General features: G+C 39.2%; 1 long non-coding RNA gene across 3 annotated transcripts in view; it reads right to left on the bottom strand.

The window, feature by feature from the left end:
- Window positions 1–1,929: 1,929 nt before the first annotated feature.
- Window positions 1,930–19,413, bottom strand: part of LOC103552817 (uncharacterized) — a 19,246-nt gene continuing 1,762 nt past the window's right edge. For 2 of the 3 annotated variants that reach the window (XR_011532534.1, XR_011532533.1), the window contains 4 exons: window positions 15,411–15,581; window positions 11,307–11,434; window positions 3,726–3,875; window positions 1,930–2,689 (listed from right to left, as the gene is read on the bottom strand). This is a non-coding gene — a long non-coding RNA (uncharacterized lncRNA). Of the gene's footprint in view, window positions 2,690–3,725; window positions 5,759–11,306; window positions 11,435–15,410; window positions 15,582–19,413 lie in introns of those variants that run through there. The other variant, XR_545328.2, reaches the window with a different exon arrangement.

Genomic DNA, 19,413 nt, shown 5'->3' with positions numbered 1-19,413 from the left:
GAGAACTTACATTCCAGCAACTGGAAAATGTCAGTAAACAAGTCTGAAAAAAGAAATAAGTATACAAGGTAATTTCAGGTAGTAATAAGTGCTGTGAAAGAAATAAAAGACAATGGCGATTGGGGAGCATTTTAGAAAGGCCACTTTGTGGAGGTGACCTTTTGCACTAAGACCAGGGAGAACCTGCAAGTGTTGTGAAGATCATTCTAGGCAGAGGAACAGCAGGTGCAGAGTCCCTGGCGGGGGGATGCTTTGGTGTGTTCAATGAAAAGGAAGCCAGTGTGATGGGAGCATGGTTAGTGAGGAGAGGAGGGAGGGAGATAGAGTCAGAGCGGTCAGCAGGTGCCAGATCATGTTAGTCTTTCAGCCACTGTAAGGAGTTTGGCTTCTTACCATGCTCAGAATAGGCATTCCAGGTTTTCAGCAGTTCAGATGAGAAATGAAGGGGGGTTAAATGCAGGCTGTCAAACATTTTTTATCACAATCCACAAGAGGAGACATATTTTATTTGGTGACTCAGTACATAAACCGATATTCATAAACAAAAATTTCATGAGACAGTGCCCTCCCTGTGGGTGACGCGCTCTGAGATTTTGCATTTGATATCATGGTAAAAGAAGAAATACTGGTTGTCATTGGTTAAATTGATTTCATAACTCACCAATGGGTTAAACTCACAGTTTGTAAAATGCTGGTTCAGACTAAAGTGCTGATAGTAGAGATGAAGAGAAATGGACAGATTCAAGATGTATTTTAGAAGTAGAGTTGACAGGATTGTTGATGAACTTGTGGGAAGGTGAAGGAAAGAGCCTAATAAATGATGATTTCTATGCTTTTGGCTTGAATAAATGGGAAGATGGTAGTCCTGTATCCTAAGATGGGGAAGACCAAGGAAGGGACAAGTTTGAAGAGAGGGGTGGGGGGAAATCAAGAAATCTTCCCATAACACCTCAAATAATTCTGATGATGTATGTTCATGTGCGTAGGGATTTGTAATATTAATTGCTCAAATTAAAAATCAACAATAAAAATATTTTTATGTAAACTCTTAAAATTAAAAATACTTTTTAAACATTCATTTTATTTTCATCATAGAAATAAAACCTGCTTACTAAAATGAAAAGGAAAGAAGTGCGATCCATGGCCTAGCCACACAAAAATGACCACAGTTAATTTTTTAATGTTTTCTTAATGTAACTTTTTCTGTACATGTTTTTTTGGTCATTGCCTAAGCTTTCATAAAGATAATTGTTTGATATTGGAATTATTTAAGCAGTTTAGAGATAATTTGGAGACAGTGAAGGTCATGATCATTGATGCTTAATGAGTAGCTTTGTTTTTGTAATAATAAGGTAATTTTAATGGGTAAGCCAATTATTTAGTCCAATGTTTCTCAAACTTTAAAAATCCGTACATGTGATCGCATTATAATTCCCAACCAGTTTTGGATGTGTGCCCAGATATGGACATATGGACATATATACTCCATACACACTCCGACATCCATCTCTACTCCCACTGAGAATTCTGGATATACAGACTTTTAAAAAATTTTCAAATATAAGATAATTAAATATGCTTGTCCAAGTTACACGTGCCCTTTCTGACCTCCTTCACTCCCTGTTCTGATGCATCCCTCTAAAAGCTACATGCTTAACCCACTCCATGACCTCATTCCTTGATGACCAGTGATTTCATCATGCCCAGTTGGCCTTTCCACACAACAAAGCTTATTTCACAGTTCTGATAAGACTATTAGATCCTGTGTATGTAATAATCTGAAATCCACAAAAATATTTTCTCTTACACTTCAACACTTATTAGTCATTCTCTGTGAAGCACTGTCCTAGGCTTTATGTAAACAAATATGAGGGAGAACATGGTCCCTACCCCCAAGGAGTTTATAACCTCATCTCACTGACAAGCAACTTTTAAAAAATAAACTTTTTATTTTAGAACAGTTTTAAATTCATTGAAAAATTGTGGAGATAGTACAGAATGCCCATGTATCTTAAACCCAGTTTCCCCTTTTTGCTAACATTTATATTAGTATGGTGCATAATTTTACAGTCAATTTAAATCATGCCATTTATAGAATTTTGAATTCTGACCTTTTCACTTTACTTTTTACCTTAAGGATTGTTTCCATTTAAAATGAATATTAATGCTGGCTAGATACTCTAGATATTACTTGTGCTAGCCACCTCATTTACCAGGTGAGGAAATGGAGGTATAGAGAGACCGTACGTGTTTTGGTGAAGATCAGAGTATGGAGTAAAACCACAGCTGCAGGCAGTTATCCTCAGGTCCTCCCATGTCACACGGCTGCTCCTCACCTCGCAGGAGGGATGTCAGGATGTAGGGAATACTCCTTCACGAGTTCCTTCAACTGACAAGTAGTCACTGAGTGTCCACTGAGTATCCAAGATTATTCCGGTGGTGGGAAAACAGTAACGAAGCTGGTCCATCCCTACGCTCCAGGAGTTTACTTTGTAAACGTCTTTGAGTTGAGATCACGGGGTAAAAGGACATTGAGTTTCCGCTTTACTTCGCTGAGGTGGCAGGGATGAAGTGTACTGGAGGACGGGAGCCGAACGTAACTTCAGAGGGTTGGTGTGGTAGGCCGACCAATGGCTCCCCAAAGATGTCCATGTCCTACCCACCTGGATCCAATGTAATCAGGAGAGGCCTTATAAAAGAGGGAGAGAGGCAGGAGAGTCAGAGATGTGACAAGAGATGCAGATGGCAGTGATGGGATTACTGGCTGGAGGCCGCGAGATGAGGAACATGGCAACCTCTAGAAGCTGGAAAAGGCAAGAAACAGACTCCCCTGCAGCCTCCAGAAGGAAGGAAGCCTTGCCAATGCTTTGGTTTTGTCCCCTTAAGACCTGTTCCGGACTTCAGACCTCCAGAACTATAAGAGAACAAATTTGTGTTGTTTTAAGCCACAAATTTGTGGTAATTTGATACAGCAGCAAAAGAAACTAGTACAGTTGCTAAACTGGCTATGTGGATACTATGTTTTATGAAAAGAAAGAAGTGTTATTAAGATACATAGGATTAGGGGCCAGCCCTGTGGACGAGTGGTTAAATTTGCACGTTCTACTTCAGTGGCCCAGGGTTTCGCTGGTTCGAATCCTGGGTGCAGACATGGCACCACTCATCAGGCCATGCTGAGGCGGCATCCCACATGCCACAACTAGAAGGACCCATAACTAAAAATACACAACTATGTACTGAGGGACTTTGGGAGAAAAAAGGAAAAATGAAATCTTAAAAAAAAAACGATGCCATAGGATTATAGAATGTTACACTCTAAGGTTCCTCTCTGCTCTATCTAACCCAATAGTTTCATTTTTTTTAAGAAGAAAATAATGGTGAAAAAAGAATATATCTGCCAAATGTTTCCTTACTCAAACTGATTATATTACTTTTGATTTGAAACAATAATGTAGTAGCACAATTCATAATAGCCCCATACTGGAAACAACCCATATGCCATCAATAATAGAATGGAAAACCAAATTGTTATATAGTCCTACAATGGAATATGACACAGCAACGAGAATGTACAAACTACAATTACAGGCAATAACATGGATGAATCACACGAACTCATGTTATTGTTGAGCAGATAAAGCCAGATATAAAGAATTAATACCATATGATTCCATTTACATCGAGTTCAAAAACAGGCAAAACTAATCTAAGGTGGTAAAAGTTACCTTGCAGAGGGGTGAGGGGCTGGGTGACGACGGCAGGGCAGGGTGGAGGCTGCTGGGCTTCTGCAGGGCTCTGTTTCTTGATCTCAGTGCTGGCTAAACGGGTGAGTTCACTTTGTGAAAATTCATATGAATTGTACGAACTTCTGTATGCTGTACATCAATAAAATGGTTACTTAAAATGTGTGGTCTCAGTGGCTGTTGTAACAGTGGCTTTATGTAAAGAATATGAGCTTTTAGAGGGAAAATAATGAGCCAAATCCCCTGTGGGGCCCTTTTTGGATCTATTGCCCAAAAGGAGAGCCAACAACCTTCCCTGGCGTTAGACTCTTAGACTTAAACGTTTGTCCTAAAACACATTTGAAACGCCTGTGCTGTACTTACTAACCTATCTCCCCCTCTCTCCCAGAACTCATTATTTTCAAGCTGGTGTTTAAAAATATTATTTAATTGTGGGTAATTAATCTAGGCTAGAATAGAACTCTTTAATAAGTTAATGATAAATAAAAATTGCCTAATTATGATTTTGTGGAAGAATGAGGCTTTCTGGAGTGCTGGGAATTGTAGCCACTTGGGCACCCCTTATTTTGAGTGGGCTGAAGGTGGAGAGCTGAGCCCACGGTCTGACTAACGAGACCCTTCACACTAAATATTGTGGGGGCATAATTTGTACAAGGCTGGTGAGTTCATTTGTAGAATGCTGGACAATTTAAATACTAAACAATATATAGATTAAATGGTTTAAATAATAATCATTTAAATAATAAACATTCTATATAGTTAATGAAAAATATGATTTTATAAATATATTAAATATGATTTTTAAGATGTGTGTTCCTCACATAATTTCTGACTTCCTGGAAATAGAGAATTTGTAGCTAATGGTTGAATACCTTGGGGAACTCCTTACTCTTCAGAAAACATTGAGGAGAACTGCAATTAAATTTAAGTACGTTCTTTACCCCTCTGATTAGTGCTCTTAGTTTATTGTGTTCTTGAGGTCACTGGAGTGCTGAGCACTTCCAACATTCTCTTATTTTGGCCAAGAAGGATAAGGGCCAGCTCAGTACTTAGAATTCTCAGAATACTTGTATCAACAAGATGATTTCTGCACAAGGTTCATTATCAAATGTCATTGTGGCCTCCAGCTTTTCTTGAATTTTAAGGCTGAAACAAATTTTGGAGGGGCTTATAATTTTATTTCACAACTTATAGGAGCCCAAATTATAAAGTTGAATATAGACTTACTACAGTTTATTTTTGGCAACTTATTTCCTACCAAAACAAAATGAATGAAAGTTGGTGCTCAACGCTGGTGGAGAATATTAACAATACCACTACCACCTTAAAAACAAACAAATTAAAGGAAAATGATATATAAAAACTGCAGTGCTATCTGGGTAGCTAATAAAGAGAAAATATTGATGCCCTTATTTTTACGTCAAAGCTGGCAGCATTTTTATGTCAAATTAAGTAAGTAATTAAAAAAAAGATGATTTCATATACTACTTTATCCATGCTCGTACTTACATTAAAAAATTAGTTGGAAGAAATTTTCTGACAATGACATGAGATATTAGAGAAGAAAGGAAACAAAAAGAGGAGCCTATCATGGACTACATAAAGTTTATTAATTTTGATTTAAAAATATTTTCCTTATCTCCTCATTTTTAAAGCCCTAAAACACTCATTTATCGGTAATCTAATGTAAGAGCTTTCAAAATAAGATTGCCTGCCTTGCTTCCTCCTGTCCCTCCTCCCCTTCACCAGTGAGTGAGGTAGAGTACCAGACTCGCAGCTCCTCTCAATGTGCATACAAAGCATCAAGGGTTTTATGCAAATTCAGGTTCTCCATTAGGTCTGGGGTCGGTCCAGGGTTGATCCTGGGGTCGACTGGAATCTGTGTTTCTAATAAGCTTCTAGGTGATGCCAGTGCTGTTGCACCATGGACCGGACTTTGAGTAGCAAGGATGGGAAAGAATGTCCATCCTCAAAGAGTTCATGGTCTAGTTACAGCCACTGCCCTTCTCCGCTGTAGTTCAGAAAGGGGCAGCTTATTTTTCAGATTATGTATACAACCCAGATATCAACAGGGAGCTTCTCTCTCAAGATCTCAATAAAATCAGATCAAAATGCATCCCTAATTCTATAGCCTCTGAAAACCCAAAGAATTTCCCACAATTTGTGGAATTAGACCCAGAGGTGAAGCTTGGTCCTCCTCCAATTTCCACAAAAAATCCACCTGCACAAAGACGTTGTCCATTTGTAGATGTTACTGAGATGGGAGAAGACAAAGGGAGGGTGGACATAACACTAATGCAGACACTGAAAGGATTCTGGGCTCCTGCTCCCGTGGGATTAGTTTAGGATCTGGGTCTCCCCACCGTCTGCAGTGCTGTCCCCAACCTGTACTACCTGCTGTAAATGTCACCCGTAAGCTCACGCTTCCTAAGTGAGGGAGGGAAACCATATTTGAGCTACATCTGATCTGACACCTATTTAGAACTTGCTTTTAAAACAAACATGTCAAAAACTTCCTTCTGTCTGGATAGATCCAGGAGAATTCATTGTTTAGTATAAATATAATATATAATAAAATTAAATAATATAAAAAAGCATAGTGAAATGATAAGGCAGAGTGAGCAAAACTTGTACGATTAGTGTGACCTTCACAAATTTAGGGTACAAATATGATCACATCATTTGTTTAATAAGTTGATTGAGTCCATGTTGACAAGGAGTTCCCATATTTTTCTTCCTCAAATATTTCCAAGAATGGCAGGTACCGATTCAACCCAAGGGTAGGGAGCATTGTGGGTCAGTCCTCTTCCCAGCATCAAGTGGAGAGAACATGGAGTCTGATAAGTCCATTACCTTTGTGTCTTGAGTCCACGAAGGATTGCCACTGGACACTGACTTGGTGGATGATGTTGGGATGCCCCTGCTGCTCTGATAGATGACGGCGTAGACCACAGTGGTGCTACAGATTGGGCATTAAGGTTACAGCTACTTTTAACTCACATTTACGTTCAGTGATTTTTCCCCAGTGTGCAACAGCCATGGCAGGATGGTTGGGTCTGGAGGAAATTCCGCCACTCTGTGCTGAACCAGTGTACCCACCTCTCCACCCCTATGAATTCTGGGGTCCTTATGCTGACATATTTAATTTTCCTAGTACATTCAGCTCTTGAAATTCTTGATCTAGTCTCCTCCTAGCAGATTTTGGGCAGGAATCCTTGACGGACCCTTACAGGTTTTCCTTACTTTGAATCATGGAGATTGGAGTTTGGGGCTCTGATGTCTTCTCTCCAAGAAGAGCCTGAATTCCTTACAGGGACTGAGTCACTTCATCCCCAGTGACCAGCTCTGCCCACCAAGGAAAGAGACAGATTTTGCTAAGACAAAAGAAATAAGTCCCTTATTCCAGAATGGTGCCCATTCACCCTATATTTGTATAATTAAGAGGGTTATTGAAATGACCCTTCTCCAGACCAAGAAGCTCAAGTTTTATCAAATTTAAAACAGCAGAACTAAAAAAACAGTGGAGTTTTGGTATTCTGCTGCATTAGTAAAGGAGAAGGAAAGTTAAGAAGAGAACGGGAGAGACTGTGGTAGGGAACTGGGAATTTTAATGAAGTGAGGGATCAATGCTTTCAAACTCCATCAGGCTAAATAAGTGAAGACTGAGAAGAATCCACTGAATTTGGACTTGGAGTCATTGCTGGGTAGACACATGCCGTCAGTGATTTGAAGAGTGAATGAGAGGTGAAGGAGAGGCTGCGGATCTACACTTTTCTTACAAGAACTTCGACTGTGAAAGCAAAGTGAGATGGGATAAGGGTGGCGAGTGGGGTAGTGATGCTAAGGGGAGGCTTCCTCAGAACAAGAAAGGTAGTTCTGAGGAATCCTAGCTTCACTTTTATTATCTGCTTCTTTAGGAATTCTGAATTAACTAGAGCCTGATGTAGCATGATCAACTATTGAAATGTCAAAATGATAAATGAATTATTTTTTAAAATAAACTTTATTTATTTATTTATTTTGAGGAAGATTAGCCCTGAGCTGACTGCTGCCAATCCTCCTCTTTTTCTGCGGAAGACTGGCCCTGAGCTAACATCCGTGCCCATCTTCCTCTACTTTATATGTGGGATGCCTACCACAGCATGGCTTGCCAAGTGGTGCCATGTCCGCACCCGGGATCCGAACTGGTGAACCTTGGGTCACCAAAGCAGAATGTGTGCACTTAACCACTGCGCCACCAGGCTGGACCCTAAATAAACTTTATTTTTTAGAATAATTTTAGATTTACAAAATTAAATTGCAAAGACAGTATAGAGATTTCCCACATAACTTGCACCCAGTATTAACATCTTACATTAGTATTACAATTTGTTACAATTAATGAACCAATGTTCATACATTATTATTAACTAAATTCCATTGCTATATTCAGATTTCCTTAGTTTCTACCTGATATCCTTTTCTCATTACAGGTTCCTACCCATGATACATAACATTTAGTTGTCACATCTTAGGCTCCACTTGGCTGTGACAATTTCTCACACTTCCCCAGTTTTATATGATCTTAACAGTTTTGAGGAGTACCGGTCAAGTGTTTTTTGTAGAATGTCCTTCAACTGGATTTGTCTGATGCTTTTCTCATGGTGAAACTGGGGTTATGGGTTCTGGGGAGGAAGACCCCAGAGCCATTTTAATCACATCGCATCAAAGGTACATACCATCAACATGACTTAGCACTGCTGGTGTTGACCTTGATCACCTGGCTGAGGTGGTATTTGTCAGGTTTCTCCAATGTAAAGCGACTCTTCTCATGAGCCCCTTCCCATACTGTCCTGTCTGGGTGGAAGTCATCACATAGACTACACTTAAGGAGTCAGGAGCTAGGCTCCACCTCCTTGAGGGAGGAGTATCCACATAAATTATGTGGAATTCTTCTAAACATAGAGCTTTGTCTCTTCTCTCGAGGATAAGCGGATTTTTAATCCTTCTATAAAACACTCAGTGACTTCATGCCTTGCTTACGAAGATTAAATTCATAGGATAAATTTCACCCAGGAAGTTGGCTATTTGGTTCATATTTTTCAATACAGATTAACATGCTGACAGTAGCAGAAGTTGAGAGCAGTGAAGAAGAGCCTCCAAAAAATAATATTGAAAGGGTCTTATTCACATATTTCTTTTGCTAGTCATTAATGTTTCCATAGGCCAAGAAAAAAGTCATTTAATGGGAACTGCTTGTAACTCAGTGATTTGAGTAACACGAAACTGAAGTACTGAATCAACATTTGTCACTTTTCATTTTCTAACTTTGAATAGATAGAACAGTTTAAAAAAATTAAAGTTAGTGAATTTTATGTCCTTAGCATTGAGAATGAAAGAGAAACCAGAGAATAAAACAGACTGGTTGTGTTAAGCAGTCATACTTTTTCTAGGCTCTATCACTTACTAGTTGTGTGACCCAGAGTAAATTAACCTCTGTAAGCCTTAATTTTCTCACTCATAAATTAGAAAAATAATAATGCCTACATAACAGAATTTTTGAGGATTAAATGAAATAATATACTTTAAAATGTATTTGGGAACTTGAACTAGTGGTTCAAGCTACTAATTCCAGGGGCTGACGCTCAGCCAGGGTGCACTCCTATCGTCAATAAAGCCGTTTATGCCTAATGTTCCTTAGATTGATCAGGGCCTAAGTGGCAGTAGTGTTAAATATTTTGAATGTCACTGCTGCTAGCTACTGGGGAGTTACACAGAGTCAGCTTCCTCCTGGCCCTCCACCATTTATTTATGTAATGCTGGAACTAGCACCGTATCTGGGCCTCACTACCCGTGAATAATTAAGATGCTGTGATGCCTGGAGATCCACGGTGGGGAGCCAAGGGTTTACCTTGATGGATTTTGAAAGGCAAAGTCCCCTCTTGCAGAAGGCGTACTTGCTACACCTGAGTCAGCAAGCCTTGCTGTCTCAGCCCTTCCCAGTGTAAGCACAGACAGGTAGACAGACACCCCTGGATTCACGCTTGTGGTTCTGTGGACCCCCATCTGTTGGTGTGAAAATTTAAGGCAGTGGGCATAATTACCATTCTGTAAAGATAGTTTTGTTCCTTTCCTTGATTTCCTTTTGTTAAAATGTTAGCCAAAGTGATGAACACATGAGGGAAATTATACCCCTGAACAACTCCCTGAGTATAAGCAAGTTAAATATCATAGAAAGCTATCAAAAATTCCAAGCCATAATTAATACTGAGTTAGGCAATAGCTGCTCCAGGGAATTATATGACACCTGTAAATAACAAAAAATATTGAGGAGTATCTCCTGAAATGCACTATAACTTGAAGGCAGTTTATTGAATCAATGTCACTTTTGTTGGAAAATGCTTAGTGCTTTTGGAAGAAATTCTTAATAATATCATAATTTTCCTCTCACATTTCATGTTTTCTTTTTCCAAGTCAACGTTTTGGCTAAAGAGTTCAGTTTTTGATTTGTAAAATTGTATCCGTTGTCTGAGATTGAATACAGGAGTATTTTTTTATAATTGCAAATCACTTCTTAACGTGTCTTTTTAAGGTCATCATTTTGGGGAAAACAAGTAATCACATATTCTATTTTTGTATTAAAATTTGAAATCAATAGGCCATAAGGGAAGACAAGAACATTTCAGCCTCCTTATTGCCTCATGTTAAAGATCTGACTTTAATTTCAAGGAGGTATGCTGTTATTCTGCATTAAGAATTGAAACTCAATGCCCATTCCAGAACTTGGTGATTTTCCTTCCGTGAGTCACAAGTCTTGTAGTACGAACACTATCCTGAGATAGTTCCTGGAGATAAGGTTTAGAACATCAATTTATTCTTTTATTTCTCCCATAAGTATGTCATAGTTTTTCAAAAATTCTTACCACTGAGCAAAACTGTCTTAATTTTGCTAAGCATATCACTTGATAATATTGAATTTGAATTCTATTAAGAAAAAAAATACATATTATCAAAGAAATAGGGATGGAACCGGCCATGAAATCCACTAGATGTATCTGCACCTAGTAACCCGTGTGATATGTGGATGGCTTTAATCTGTGCAGAAGTCAAGAATTTTAAAACCAGAAAAGTTCTAGGAGATCATTTTGTAATTTGTATCTTTTTACAGTTGACTAAATTGAGTTTCTTCATAGTTAATCCATTTGTGTGGAAACACAATGCTGCTCAGAGGAAAACTGAGCGGGCTAATGGCCCTGTGTTCTTTGTGCTGTATTTTATGACTTCCTACCTGTGCTGATTAGGGTATCACTTAATCCCAAAGAGCATCAGGTGTCTCCACAGCCACTGGCTGTAACTGAAACAGCCGGCTTCATTCCTCGTACGGCTTAATGAAGTGAGCCAGCGGGACTCAAACTCCGGCTGTGTTAGAAGTAATATTTTATTATTAGTAGTAAAGTGTATAAATACATTAAATCTGGGAATGATTATAGTAGTATTCTTTTTGTTGCAAGTGATAGAATCCCAAATAGTACTAGCTAAGGCACTAGCTGGGTGGTTTGATGTTAGGATCCTGGAGCGTCTCACCTGACTGAAGGAAGACGGCGTCACCACATCAGCGACGAAACGTCTTCAAAAGCAACCTGAACAGGAACTGAACGATGCTGGGATTCTCATTCTCTCTCTCCACCCTCTTTAAGCTTTCCCTTTGAACTCTGGGGGATGGTGGGGTGTGGGGAGAGGCAAGGGAAGACAGTACACAAAGATCAAGAGCTTTGGGAGTCTGTCAAAACTAGGTTCAAATTCAGTTTTGCAAACTTACCTTGGACATATTGCTTAATGGCTCTGAAAGGATAAAAGTCAGTTAAACAACAAGTCTCTCTCAGGCTTTTGGGGAGAGAATTACGTGTAATGATATACATAAGGCACTTAGCATAGCAGCTGGCCTATAGTAGCTACTCAATAAATAGCATTGTTATTATTATACATTTAAGATACCATTTGATTACAGGTCTTTCCTCCCTGCTCCTCCATCATCCCTTTGGCTGAAAAGCCAACATCCAAAAAGCACAAGGACCAGTTTTGATAGAATCTAAGATGCTATCAGTTGTAAGATGGACCATTATTTTATGTGCCACTACAAAAGAAAATATGCTGCCAATTATTCTATGGTTCACTTTCTTAGCACTTGAAATTTTTATTTTATACTTGAAAAAGCTGTTTTAGACTTATTTAGATGTACGTTATCAAATATCACTCATGTATATACCTAAAAAGGGAGATATAAGGAAAATAATTAGTTAAACTATTCCTGCAACTCCTTCACCTTCTGTGTCTGATGACTGTGAATCACAGAGTAACTTAGAGGCATCTGTGTCTGTGTTTTCTCATATACATCATCCTTTGTTCCATCAAGAGCATCGGGGAGAGAGCATTTCTTTGAAATAAGATGCTTCACTTACGCTAGGATTCTAGGATTTTTTCCAAGTTGCTAATACCCATTCTGCAAGTTTTGATGTGAAGTTAAATGTGAAAAATATGTGCGTCCAAGAATTGATGTACAAATGGTAGATGGCCCGCATCACAACAGGTCCCTCACTTAGCCAAAAAAAGAGTCATAAAATTATTTGAAATAGTAAGCTTGTTTAGTGCATTAAAAATATTTGAATAATCACTCTTTAGTCTGCATAAACTGAGGCGTGCTTGTATCAATTACATCTTTTTCCCCACATCAACAGAAAACAGTAGGCTGAGCTTTTAGGCTAAAAGCAACTTGCCCTGCATGAAGGAATGGTTTTCTTCAGCTCTATCAACACCCCACTCAAGGAGACAAGTTGGTGCCATTTGAAGATAGTTGAAACCTATAGCTTTTTCTTGCCAAGATTTGTTGTTTTAACATAAAAATCAAGCAGTAGCAAGGCTTACAGAGTTTTTTGAAGAATAATTTCTTTCAAATTTCAAGCTGAGAGTATCCTCAGCTCAAATTCAGAAAAAAAGGAATCTTATAAAGTATTGTGAACTTATTAACAAGTCCTTATCCTCTCAATATCTTTTTTTTTTTTTAAATTGAGGTATACCATACATAAAACAAAAAGCACATGTCTTAATGGTATGGTTAAAGGGCAAAAACTCATGACTACCACCTCAATCAAGAAATAGCACATTTCTATCATGACAAAAATTTCCCTGGGCCCCTCTCCAGGGTATCCACCTGTCCCCTTCAATATAATCTGGTCTTTTAAGTCACGAATCAACAACATATTGGAGTATCAGAAAAAGAGAAGAAAAAATTTCTTAAGTGATCATAAGTTATACAGTTAAAAATCTAAGTCTTGTAGCTTCTTAATTTTAATTGATACGGCTACACTGCTATATATCACTATTCTGTCTTCAGGTGACTTTGTTATTTTTAAAATGACTAATGTTAACCTGAATAGTAAATGAAATATAATACCCTCGTCACACATTCTGGTGGAAATACAATATATTTCTATCCAGGCTGGATCAGGTACCATGTGGTGTCCCATTTCCATTTGGGACATAAACACTATATAGATTTACCTACCACATGACTTCCAGACTTAGCCCAGTAATGTCAAAACTTTGAATTGTGTATTAGCTATAATAATTACTTAAAAATTCATTTTTTCTTTAATATATAGCGAAGCAAAGTGGCAACCATGGGTGCCTATTACTCAAATGTAAAAAGTTACTATAAAGGTAACAATAAACTATGTATATAATATGTATATTTCCTCCCTTTTATTCCCCTGTATGAAACTGTGGGGCTTTGTTAGGAGTAATCCACTATTTCCTTTGCCCATTAATATTTCTTCATTACTCTAAACGTAATTTGAGTAAAGATATGGGTAATAATCTTCTTGCTTAATACTAAGGTGTATCAGCACATTCAAAGGATGATAAAATCTGATGGGTCGAGAGCAGAGGTAATAAGTGAACCATAATCCATTTATTCAGATACTGTAATGCATTCATTCATTCTTGACTCAATCTAAAATTTTGAGTGCCTTTCATACGCCTTCACTGTGTGAAGACTTGGAGAGAGAACAAAGACGGCTTGCAAAACCTCCCTTATCTCATGAAAGTCATTCTCTACCGGGGTTGTAGACACGTGAGCAATTACAATATAGTCTGACAAGTGTATAAATATGATGAGCGACGGGGCAATATAGGAGGGGTCCTCAACTCTGATTAGGAGGAGGGGTGGGATTCAGACCTGAAGAATGAATAAGAATTCGCTAGGCAAAGAAGTGGCAAAGTATCTTATGAAAGAGGAGAAGGAGATAAGGTCAAAGTATTTGCTAATATGGTCCCAGGAGTAGGAGACTTGGCTGTGCTTCATCTAGAAGTATAATGTTCCTTTTAAAACTAATGAACCTGTCAGTGAAGAAATTATTGGCCAATCAATGTTTCAAAGGGCAATGAAAACCACGTAAATATAGCAGGATTTTATCCGAAATAACAATAAACAAAGTATTCTAGCCCAGCCTTTTTATTTTTAGATAGTTTTTGTATCACCACTGGAGAGAGAGAGAAATGACATGACAGGGACACAGAGAGACCCTTCCAGGTGGTAATAGTGCCACAAAGGAAATTTTTTTTTGTTTTCTTGGCTTGATTTTTCTCCCCACTAAAAACAGAATGAAACCAAACAGTGAAAAACAACCACAGGGAAATACAGAAACATTGCCACAAAGGGACTATTGTTTTGATCCAGGTCACATTAGAAGGACTGGCAAACCAATGCTTCCCTGTTCCATTGCTGGGAAATACATCACCCTCATTGTGAAATTCTTGAGATGCAGACAGACAGCCTCATCTATTCCCATGATCTCAATAGGCTGCTGATTACCAAATGTTTGACCTTTTAAGACCTGTCTGCCCCATTACACTACACCTTCCAAGAGGTCTGTGTCACAAACCAGTTTCCCTGGGACCTGGGATAATAGTTGGTACAGAGTAATGGCACATAGTGCTCAGCAAACACTTGTTGACGAATGAAAGCAGAGAACTGTCTTTCCAGCCACCTTTTCCTCGAGCTTTCCTCCTCCTCCCCTTACCCTATGATGGGAACCCTCTAATGCAATGGCCAACAGGCTTCCTGGCCCTTCTCTGATGGCCTTCCATTCACCTGGCAGAACACTCATCACCCCACCCCAGGAAAGACTGATGCCTCTCCCAAATGGATTTGGAACTCTTGGAGGGCAAGGACTGTACCTTATTCAGTCACGGGATGCCTTGGAAAGTCACTAGCATATAGTAGGTGCACTCTGACTCTGTTGGATAAGCAATCACATGAAGAGTTTATAAACTTTGCAATGAGTTTATTCGTATCAACAAATGTTTACTGAATTCGTAACTTGCCAGGTGCTGTTGTAGACGTGCAGGATACAGAGGCCAATAAGACTGATATGGCCCCTGGCTTCCTGGAAGTTAAAATCCTAGTGGAGACAGACAATAAACATGTCTGACTCTGTTTTTGATGTTTGATTGACTGCTGACAGCTTTCAAGTCCTACCCCCTTTCCCTTTCTGCCCTGCCTCTGGGCAACTAGGTAAGCAAGTCTGGGCACTCCCTCCCTTGTTCAGACCACGAAAACCCCAGTGGTGCACAGAGGAACTCTAACCCCGGCCCCACCCCCTAACTACAAGGAACACCGGAGCCGCTCACCTGTTTTCATTCAGGCCATTTTGTATTGCCCTGCTCTTCCCAGAAAACCTTGGCATGTAAGCAATAAATCTTTCAGACCCTCTTGGCGTGCACGTGTGTCCTCATCTCTCTGGACATCTGCACTAATTAGGTGGTGCTGCTGGGGGAGTGCTCACGCTCTCTGTGGGGCAACTACAAGACACACATAAACAAACACACAAGGACACTTCAGATAATGGTAGACGATATGGGAAAAACGAAGGGAGTCAACGAGATAAAGGGTTAGGGGCTGTGAGGGTGGAGGGATGGGAAACAGGTGAGCTTTACGGAATTATGTGATGTGATGTGATGTGATGTGATGTTACGGCGGGGACTGTCACTATCTCCCAATAGTGTTTTCTCTTTCTCCATAAGAATGGAATAACAGTAATACTTCATTTCTTCCTCCACTTTTAGCTGGGTACATGGCCTCTCAGAATAAAAGCGACGTTTTCCAGCCCACCAGCTGGGAGCAGCCAATGGGATCTGACTGGGTCCCATTCTCCTGACAAGATGTGGACTTGGTGGTTGGAACTCCAGTGGCCCCCCCAGCCCATGGCATGACTGTGGGGATCAAGGTGTGCAGAGCAGAGCCACAAAAGAGAGGGGGTTGGGTCCTTGCCTTGTGGAGCGCCACAGCTCTGCCTGCCTCCCTCTGTGGGCATGTCTAAGAGAAACCCACATGCATCTTGCTACAGGCACTGAAGTTTTAGCTTCTGTGCTTTTCACTCTTGAACGAATGTTGAACCTGTCATTTTGGAACTCATTATCTTCTCTTGATAGCTTTTACCAACTCTGTTCTCTCAACTTAGCCCTGCTTCTTTTCCCTTTCCTCCTATTTTCCCCCTTCATTTCTGTCTTTTTTCTCTTAGTTGAGCATTATGCAAAACTGAATTATCTTGATGTATTATCTACTGACTACATTTTAAAAATTAACTTTTATTACAGAGAAAATAAAATACACAGAAACAGACAGAGGAAAATACCGAATCCTTCTGTACTCACAACTCTGCCTCACCCATTATTAACCTCAGGTCACCTCAGCCTCGTCTGTACCCCGGCCTCTTCCCCCTTCCAACATTATTTTGAAGAAAATCTCAGACCTCATATTATTACTGTATTACTCTTTCAATTTTCAACCACTGGGAATCTATTTTGCCAAAGTGGCAGAATTTACTACTCATTTATAGTCCCTGTATCAATTTGGAGAAAAGGATTTTTAAAAAGTCACACAGACTCTGTCCTCCCCCCGCAGATTATAAAAACTGGCTAAATTAGTAATACATGGTGGGAAAATATAATAATAAAAAGAAGCCATTTACAGTAGTAACCAAAATTAAGTATTGGGTGTTATTTACTTATTTTTTTGGTGAGGAAGATTGTACCTGAGCTGACATCTGTGCCAATCTTCCTCTATTTTGTATGTGGGTCACCCCCACGGCATGGCTTGGTGAGTGGTATAGCTCTGCACCTGCGATCCAAACCCACGAACCCCGCTCGCCGAAACAGAGCCCAGTGAACTTAACCACTAAACCACTGGGGTGGCCCTTGGGTGTTACTTTAAGTAGACAAACTCTAAAACCCTAATGATACTGAAGATTTGTTTTTATAACATTGATAAGGCATTGACCTTTTATGCCAGCGGACCTGGGCTGTGTGGCTGTTTTCCCACAAAGCAAGCTGGAACTGTTTTGATACCACTCATGCCTAAGAATCAAGCACGGTTCTCACAGGCAGCGTGTAACCAATCTTTTGGAGGGAGTACACATTAGTAGGACACAGTGGAGGCAGCTCTTTCTACAAAACGATATGGTTACAGAGTCAGCGCCAAATTCGCATAAATTTTACTTGCTTTTATATTGTTATCTTGGTGAAAAATAGATTTGTGACTTGCACACTGTAACAGAACAAAACCACTATGAGCGATCAACACCACGGCCTTTATGTTGTTTTGGAAGCTTACTATGTTCCTGGGCATTACAAACCTATTTCTGCTCTGGGAAGTTGTGGGAGGTATCTATCTGGGTACCCCAGCATCCCATTGCTTTTACCTATCCCATGATATTGAACTTCACACCAGCAAGGAAATGTGGTACTTGTACCCACAGTGTAATGAAAGAAGGTGTAAACGTTGCATATTGGGTTTACTTGTCTAGACCAAAGACAGAAGTCTGGGATTGTTGCTTTCACCTCTGTACCTGAATACTCATCTTGTGGAACCAGGCCAACAGTCAACAAGAACAGTTTATGCAATGAGTAAATACAGAAACGCTTCAGGCAAAACCAGTAGCACAGCTTATTGGTGTTCAGGTTCATTTAGCAAATTGACACTCGGTAACTCTCTTTTTCTTTACTCTTAGTGGTTCTTGAAAGCATTTTTACTTTTCTCATAGTCTTAATACAATAATGTTCCTTATCACATCCCGCCCATTTCAGAATTCTCAGCTTTTTTGATGTGATACTAACACTTACCCACTTCTAATACTCGTAAAATTGTGTGTTCTCATTTCTATGCCCAAGTGGGGTTTGACTTAAAATTTCAGACATTGAGTTGAGTATTTAAGTCTCCATACTACTCATGATAAAAGGAGTAGAAGTGTTTCCCCAGAAAATTTAAAAGAACTATCTCTTGGGCTAGTGGTTTTAACTGGAGGTGAGAGATTTGAAACTTCTCCTCCTTATGGTCTTGGGGAAGGAGCTACTTAGAAAAGTTGTGTGTATAAATAATCTTGTTCTAGCAAATCATATACTGTTGGGGCAGAGGAGTGGAGAGAGAGAAAGAGGCTGTGCTCTAAGTAGACATCCATCCACATGTCTAGACATTCACTCCTCGTTTAAATATTTAGAATTTTCAGTAGCTTGTGAATACAACAAGATTTATTACACTAAGGCAAGCTTTAGATATTTGACACGTAGCTGATATTTTCATAGTGTGAGAACTACCAAGCTGACATTATGCTGTCTCTGTGATGATTATTTCCAAATGTTCAGAGCAAAAACTTATTCATGGGACCTCAGGGCTTTAGGATGGTGTTAATTTAAAAGACATTCACATTGGCTTCTTTTTTATTTAAACATGTTAAATGGAGTATGAAAAGCAGGTTAAGAAATCAATGGAGAAGGAACCAGCAAAGAAGAAACCTATTGACAAGAAAATTTTAAATAGATTGATGTCCTCTTCCGTCAATTTCATGGACACCTTGCTGACAGCAGGCTTCAGAGACTGCCTCCTCCTGTTTTTGACAGCTGTAATCTTACTGTTCATCTTATCTCACTGATGTCATTCATAGTGAATTTGGGGAATTAAAAATAAGACTTGAACTTCTTGTTTATTTGCAGAATATCCTTAATAAATAAGTCAAATAACTAAATTTAATATTTTCCTACCACTTTTAATACTAAATTTGGACTTGAAACTAAAATCAAATAACAGTGATATTTTATGTTAAAAATTTATTCTTTTGTTCACCAAACTCTTTAGTAGCTAATCGTGAACCTACTGAACTGCTGTTATTTTGGAAATAATTCAAAGGAGGGTTTTTTTAATTAAATAAATTGGCCACATCAGAGATAATTATGAGTTTATGCAAGCCGTTGTCTTTCCAGTTATGTGCACAGCAGTGCTCTTAATTACTTGGGGTCACTGAAATCTCCTGACATCCTCTGGAAAGCGTTTCTCTTGCAGTCCATCTTGTTAGATATATCCTTTCTCTTCTCGGAAGCCAGCGTCTTTTCCTTTTTAAAATCCCTTTTAAGCAACAGTGGGAATGATGTTTGATGATGGTAACATGGATTCGGTCTTAAAATCAGCCCCGTTTATTCCACTTCTGTAGGTCAATGACAGGAGTCACTGTGAGACCATCTAAATTCCCTGACTGATCTCACAGAATGTTATGTCTGATACAAACAAAAATTGTGGGACCTCTGTGAGCTAGACTACCAACTTTTGGGAGTTGCAGAATTTTAAATTATTGCTTGAAAAACA

This window comes from Equus przewalskii, chromosome 24, assembly GCF_037783145.1.
Source record: "Equus przewalskii isolate Varuska chromosome 24, EquPr2, whole genome shotgun sequence".
NCBI classification, from domain to species: domain Eukaryota; kingdom Metazoa; phylum Chordata; class Mammalia; order Perissodactyla; family Equidae; genus Equus; species Equus przewalskii.
This window is presented reverse-complemented; position numbering and strand designations above follow the sequence as displayed.